This window comes from Rana temporaria, chromosome 8 (genome assembly GCF_905171775.1).
Source record: "Rana temporaria chromosome 8, aRanTem1.1, whole genome shotgun sequence".
Taxonomy (NCBI): domain Eukaryota; kingdom Metazoa; phylum Chordata; class Amphibia; order Anura; family Ranidae; genus Rana; species Rana temporaria.
In genome coordinates, this window is record NC_053496.1 from 95,445,113 (window position 1) to 95,452,850 (window position 7,738).

The following is a 7,738-nucleotide window of genomic DNA, read 5'->3' on the forward strand; positions in this document are numbered from 1 at the left end:
TTAACGTGCTCGGATAAGGGTCTGGTGTGGATTTTTAGGGGGACTCCACGCCATTTTTTTTTTAAATTTGGGGTGGAGTTTCCCTTAAAATCCACACCAGACCTGAAGGGCCTGGTATGGATATTTGCCGGGAACCGCACGTCTTTTCTTTTTATTTTTTTACGGCGGGGGTTCCCCTTAATATCCATATCAGACCTGAAGGGCCTGGTAATTTAATTTGGGGGAACCCCTACACATTTCATTTTTTTTTTTGGTTTATGAATTAATCCTGTCAGAATTGTCAGAGCCGACAATTCATTATAGCCGCGTGTGAATTTTAAATGGCTTTTTTTCCTTCTGAATGTCACTTTGTGCAGGGGCAGTTCTAAGTGCGGGAAAAATGCGCTATTTCACATGCTGACATTACACCCCCCCTAGGTACGAAATTTAAAGGAATATTTCACTTTTATTGTTTCACTTTAAGAATTATTAATTTCACTGCTCCCGAAAAAACGGCCGTTTAAAAAAAAAAAAAAAAACATTGATACATGTCCCCTGGGGCAGGACTGAGGTCCCCAAACACTTTTTAGGACAAAACTTGCAGATTAGCCTTTAAAATGAACACTTTTGATTTCTCCCATAGACTTCAATAGGGAGATCGGCGCGGCTTTACATATTACTTTCAATGCGCCGGCTGCTACGCTGGTTCATGCGCCTAATTAAGGCTTCACCCGGAGTACTAATTAACGCATGAACCAGCGCAGCGCACAGAGCATAGTAAATCAGCCCCTATATGTGGAAGATAACTTTTCAAGTACTTAAAGTGAAGTTCCACCCTCTTTTGACACTTTTCTGCATCCCCTGTAGGTCTGTCCCCTTTAATAGATTTGGCATACGATAAAAAAAAAAACCAACAACTCACTGTTATATGCCTGTTTATTTGTTTGGTCCCGCCGCGGCGCAGCAGCTTCAGCGCATCATGCATGGACCGCTATGCCTCCTGGGAGATGTTTGTCATCAATCACAAAAGGTATAGCCGTCCCTGTGCTGTAACATTGCATTCTTTTACAAACCGTAAATGACGTGAAACCAGAAATGACGCCGGCACCATTTTAAATGAGGGCAACCAGGCTATTGTTGCCCAGTGTTCACCCAGCATCCCTAGCAGCAAGATCGTCGGCAGAGAAATGTGATGTGCTGTGCTGGGGACATGTAATGTGCTGTGCTGGGAACATGTAATGTGGCAATCTGCTGTGCTGGGGACATTTAATGTGGCAATCTGCTGTGCTGGGGACATGTAATGTGGCAATGTGCTGTGCTGGGGACATGTAATGTGGCAATGTGCTGGGGACATGTAATGTGGCAATGTGCTGTGCTGGGGACATGTAATGTGGCAATGTGCTGTGCTGGGGACATGTAATGTGGCAATGTGCTGTGCTGGGGACATGTAATGTGCTGTGCTGGGGACATGTAATGTGGCAATGTGCTGTGCTGGGGACATGTAATGTGCTGTGCTGGGGACATTTACTGTGGCAATGTGCTGTGCTATGGACATGTAATGTGCTGTGCTGGGGACATGTAATGTGCTGTGCTGGGGACATGTACTGTGGCAATGTGCTGTGGACATGTAATGTGCTGTGCTGGGGACATGTACTGTGGCAATGTACTGTGCTGGGGACATGTAATGTGCTGTGCTGGGGACATTTACTGTGGCAATGTGCTGTGCTATGGACATGTAATGTGCTGTGCTGGGAACATGTACTGTGGCAATGTGCTGTGCTGGGGACATGTAATGTGCTGTGGTGGGGACATGTAATGTTCTGTGCTATGGACATGTAATGTGCTGTGCTGGGAACATGTACTGTGGCAATGTGCTGTGCTGGGGACATGTAATGTGCTGTGGTGGGGACATGTAATGTTCTGTGCTGGGGACATGTAATGTGCTGTGCTGGGAACATGTACTGTGGCAATGTGCTGTGCTGGGAACAAGTAATGTGCTGTGCTGAGAACATTTAATGTGCTGTGCTGGGAACATTTAATGTGCTGTGCTGGGAACATTTAATGTGGCAATGTGCTGTTCTGGGGGACATGTGATGGTTGCAATGTGCTGGCGATGGGCTGGGATGCGATGTGATGCAATTTACGGGGGGTGGTGCAATTTGGCGGGGGGTAGTGCAATGTTCTGGGGCGACGCGTTTTGGTGGGGGGAGGGCGATGCAATGTGCTGGTGTGATGCAATTTAGTAGGGGGCAATGTGATGTGCTCGGGCGATGCGATTTGGTGGCGAGACAATGCAATGTGCTGGGTCGAAGGCGATTTGGTTGGGGGGGGGGGGGCGATGGAATGTGCTGGTGCAATGCGATGCAATTCGAAGGGAGGCAATGCGACTTGCTGGGGTGATGCGATTTGGTGGGGGCGATGCAATTTGGCGGGGGAAATGCGGTCGGCATTTCAGACAACATTCCCGCAAACCTCTCCTCCCCTCCTCCTTCCAGGAACCCGTGAATATACCGCATGTAAAACAAGCAATATTATTCAAGAAATATATATTTCTCTATGTTATATAGATAATCGTTAAAATTTAGTAAATATTTCCCCATCACATAGCATCGCCCCACCCCCCACCAAATCTCATCGCCCAAGCACATTACATTGCCCCCCGCCAAATCGCATCACATCGCACCATCACATCGCATCACCCCGCCACTAAATCGCATCGCCCCAGCACATTGCTTTGCCCCCCGCCAAATCGCACCAGCACATTGCATCGCCCCCCCCACCAAATCACATCACATCGTACCATCACATCACCCCGCCACCAAATCGCATCGTCCCCAGCACATTGCATTGCCCCCCGCCAAATCGCATTACATCGTACCATCACATCACATCACCCCTTCTCGCTCGCTCTTCGTATATCTCTCGCTCGCTCTTCATATATCTCTTGCTCGCTTTTAATATCTCGCTCGCTCTTCAAATCTCTCTCTCTCTCGCTCTTCATATCTCTCTCTCTCTCTCTTCATATATCTCTCTCTCTCGCTCGCTCTTCATATCTCTTGCTTGCTCTTCATATCGCTCGCTCTTCATATCTCTCGCTCGCTCTTCATCTCTCTCGCTCGCTCTTCATCTCTCTCGCTCGCTCCTTATTTCGCTTGCTCGCTCTTCATATCGCTTGCTCGCTCTTCATATCTCTCTCTCGCTCTTCATATCTCGCTCGCTCTTCATATCTCTCTCTCTCTCGCTTGCTCGCTCTTCATATCTCTCTCTCTCCATATCTCTCGCTCTTCATATCTCGCTCACTCTTCATATCTCCCTAGCTCTTCATATCTCTCTCTCTCTTCATATCTCTCTCTCGCGCTCTCGCTCTTCATATCGCTCGCTCTTCATATCTCTCGCTCGCTCTTCATATCACTCGCTCTTCAGATCTTTCGCTCGCTCTTCATATCTCTCGCTCGCTCTTCATATCTCGCTCGCTCTTCACAGCTCTCTCCATATTGTAATGTAATTATAAAAAAATGTTTTTTAAATATTGTAAAATTTTATAAATATATAAATAATTTTTATTTTTATTTATTTTTTGCAAATTTGTTGGAGTGTGTTTTTTTTTATGTTGTTTATATATAGGTTAATAGATCATATTAAATTTTTATGTTTGTATCTCTCTCTCACTCAAACTTTAGAGTAAGAATATATACAATTATTATTTCTATAGGATATATCAGCATAGAAAAAAAGATTTAGTTTGCAATTAGGATATTTTTTTTTTTTTTTAATCAGTAGGATATTTTTAAAGCTCTTACATTTAGCAGCAGATGTCTATCTCTAGAATAATATTCCTTTTTCATACTGGGGGGAGGAGGGGAGGAGATGTTTACATAGATAGGGGGCGGCAACTTCCTCTCACACTGGAGAGAAATTGAAAAATGAAACAGAAACCTATTACACTGCTTGTGCAGCACTGAGCATGTGCGAGATTTGCAAGTCTGAAATCCGGGAAGACATAGGGCCAGATTCAGATAGATTAGCGGATCTTTAGATCCGCGTAATCTATCTGATTTACGATCCGCCGGCGCAATTTTGCGAGGCTAGTGCAGTATTCACAAAGCACCTACCTCGAAACTTGCACCGGCGGATTGTAACTCCCCCGGCAGAATTCAAATGCAGCGGCTAGGGGGAGTGTAGTATTTAAATCAGGCGCGTCCCCGCGCCGATTTAAATGCACATGCACCGCCGGCTAAATTTCCCGGCGTGCATTGCTCACACTGACGTCGCTAGGACGTCAGTGGTTTCGGCGTGAGCGTAACTTGCGTCGGGCAGAATTCTGAATCGATGTACGCAAACAATGTTAAAATTTAAAACTCGGCGCGGGAACGACGGCCATACTAAACATAGAATACGCCGCAGTTACCCCTGCTATAGAAGGGGTAACTATCCGCCGGAAAAAGCCGAACGCAAACGACGTGAAAAAAAAGTGACGGGCGGGCTTTCGTTTCTGAATCGGCGGTTCTCCTCATTTGCACATCCGACGCGTAAAAAACCGAGGCGACACCTAGCGGCCGGCGGGAGATTGCAGCCTAAGATCCGACGGTGTAAGTCACTTACACCTGTCGGATTTAAGGGAGATCTATGCGGAACTGATTCTTATGAATCAGTCGCATAGATCCGACCGTCTGATCTCAGAGATACAACGGCGTATCAGGAGATACGCCGTCGTATCTCTTTGTGAATCTGGCCCATACAGTCTGGCTTCATGATGACCACACTTAAGGTGGCCCCAGTCAATTTCTATTTTAAAACTATCTAAATGCTGTAAAAACCTAACTAAACGGACCTTAGTTTACAGACTAACTTTACAACACATTAAGCTTGTGTATTACAGGGGTATTTATATTTAAAAAGCGTAATTGTGGCCGGAGCTCCACTTTAAATGATAATGCTTACATTTTGGAGGCTCTATTTCCATGTAACCTGCTTTTAACTTCAGCTTGTTCAGTTAAGTTTGGACAATAAAACATAAAAGCTGATTGGTTACTATGCACAGATGCACAGATTCTGTGTGCACCAGTTTTAGTAAATCTCCCCCAAAGTATGCAAACAGTGTTTACAAAAAACAGCAAGAATCTACTGATTCTTTAGTACCTGTTGACAGCCCTTAGCTGCAGATATTCAGCCATCTAAATGTAGAGTTAATGTAACTTTATTTTCCTCAAATTTCGGACAGAATTTGTAATAATGGATCATAGGTAAGAACAACTGTTCATGAATGTAGCATTATGTAACTGTTGTAGACAGAAATCATGTACAATGCAGCATAATGTTGTACAATTGAACATTTGTATCCAGAATTAGTAGGTGACCTATGTAGACACACACAGCTCGGCTGCCAGCATACAGGAGCTATTTCTGACAGGTTGTTTAAGCCAAATATGTAATTACTGTATCTGACAACATATTATTTACAAAATTACCTTATTACTAATAGCATATTTATCAAAAAGGCAACTATAGCTGCCATGATATCTTTTTAGTGTAATAATGTAATGTGACAACACAGCTTAATACATTTTATATAATCTTTACATGCTTTTATTTTATTTGTGGACAAATCAGTGTTGCTGGCATGAACTGCCATTATACAATTTGTTACTAGTTACATTTGGTTATTATTAATTATTTGAGCTCCGGAAGGTTTTACCCCCTTTATGACCAGAGCATTTTTTACACAAATAGGGCCAGATCCACAAAGAGCCGGCGTAACGTAAAAATTCCCATTTAAGTTACACTGCCTTAAAATTTCTACCTAAGTGACTGATCCATAAAGCACTTACCTAGAAATTTTCGGCTGTGTAACTTAAATTCCGCCGGCGCAAGGCGTTCCTCTTCAAATGGGGGCGATTCCCATTTAAATTAGGCGCGCTTCCGCGCCGGCCGTACTGCGCATGCTCGTGACGTCATTTTCCCGACGTGCATAGCGCAAAATTACATTACGCCGAGCTTTGTGGATAGCGACGGGTCAATAAAGTTGCGTCGGGAAAAAAAAAAGATACGGCGGAAAAAAAAAAAAAAAAAACGCGTCGCTAGACAGAAGGGTCTGCTTTTACAAGGTGTAAACAGTTTACACTTTGTAAAAGCAGCCCTAATTTTACGGTTGCAAACTAAAACTTACGGAGAATAAACGAAGAGTAAAAGCTTCGTGGATCTCCGTAAGTGCTAATTTGCATACCCGAGGCGGCATTTCGACGCAAAATGCCCCCAGCGGCGGATGCGGTACTGCATCCTAAGATCCGGCAGTGTAAGTCCCTTTTGAGGATCTGGCATATAGTTCTTTCATTTGGTGGTATTTGATCAACACTAAGTTTTTTTTTGAAGAAAAAACATTAAAAAAATTTCAAATTTTCAGTCTTTTTTTGTTTGTTTAGCAAAAAATAAAAGCACACTCATGGTCATTGAGTTGGGTTATTCGTCTATTGTCTGCCTCTTTATCTTTTTTTTTTTTTTGCATAAATATTTTATTGAATTTCACAGGGATACAGAAGAAAAAAAAGGGGTGATAGATAGTTTACAAAAGCAAAGAACTCTCTGAGGATCTGAAAAAAATAATTGTTGCTATACATAAAGATGACCTAGGCTATAAGAAGATTGCCAAGACCCTGAAACTGAGCTGCTGCACAGTGGCCAAGACCATGCAGCGGTTTAACAGGACAGGTTCCACTCAGAACAGGCCTCACCATGGTCGACCAAAGGAGTTGAGTGCACTTGCTCAGCATCATATCCAGACGTTGTCTTTGGGAAATAGATGTATGAGTGCTGCCAGTATTGCTGCAGAGATTGGGGGGGGGGGTCAGCCCGTCAGTGCTCAGACCATATGCCACACAATGCATCCAATTGGTCTGCATGGCTGTCGTCCCAGAAGGAAGCCTTGGAATAAAAACGTGACATTATGGAAGCCCTTTTTCTTATCTTTTCCCATTAACCACTGGACAACCTTTCTCAAACCATTTCTCTGGGGATGTGTTTAACTTCCCTACCTACAAACGTTTTGGATTTGCTTGGAGGGGGTGTCCTGGAGGTCGGATGTTCGGTTGGACCGCCATTGGGACCGTGAAAATTTCTGCTGAAAATAATTATATGCGCCTTTTGACTACCTGTAATAGGGGTCATGGAAGTCTGGTGAGTAGAATGTGTGGCAGGTGATGGTGGTAGAAGACCTACAGTAATTTTCCTTACTGAAAAACAATGGGTGGAATGCCTGGATCTACCGCTATTAAGTCTAATGCCGCGTACACACCATCACTTTATGTGATGAAAAAAAATGACGTTTTTAAAAACGTCACTTTAATTGACTGTGTGTGGGGGAAAACGTCGTTTTATGTCTTGTAAAAAACGACCAAAAAAAATTGAAGCATGCTTCAATTTTATGTGTCGTTTTTCAAAAGTGCACTTTTTACTTCACAGAAATTGACCGTGTGTAGCAAAAAACGTCGTTTTCTAAGACGTTTTTTCATCCACGCATGCCCAGAAGCTACTTATGAAGCAAGCTTCAATGGTAAAACGTGGTGGAACGTAACCTCACTTTGCAAGAACATTGTGAGAAAAACGATGGTGTGTAGGCAACTTCGTCTTTGAAAATTTAAGTTTCAAAAATTTCATTTTTTACTTCACAGAAAGTGTCGTTTGTTTTCATCACATAAAGTGATGGTGTGTATGCGGCATGAGATGTAGGGAAATATTGGTACATTAAGTATTCAAAACTCATCCA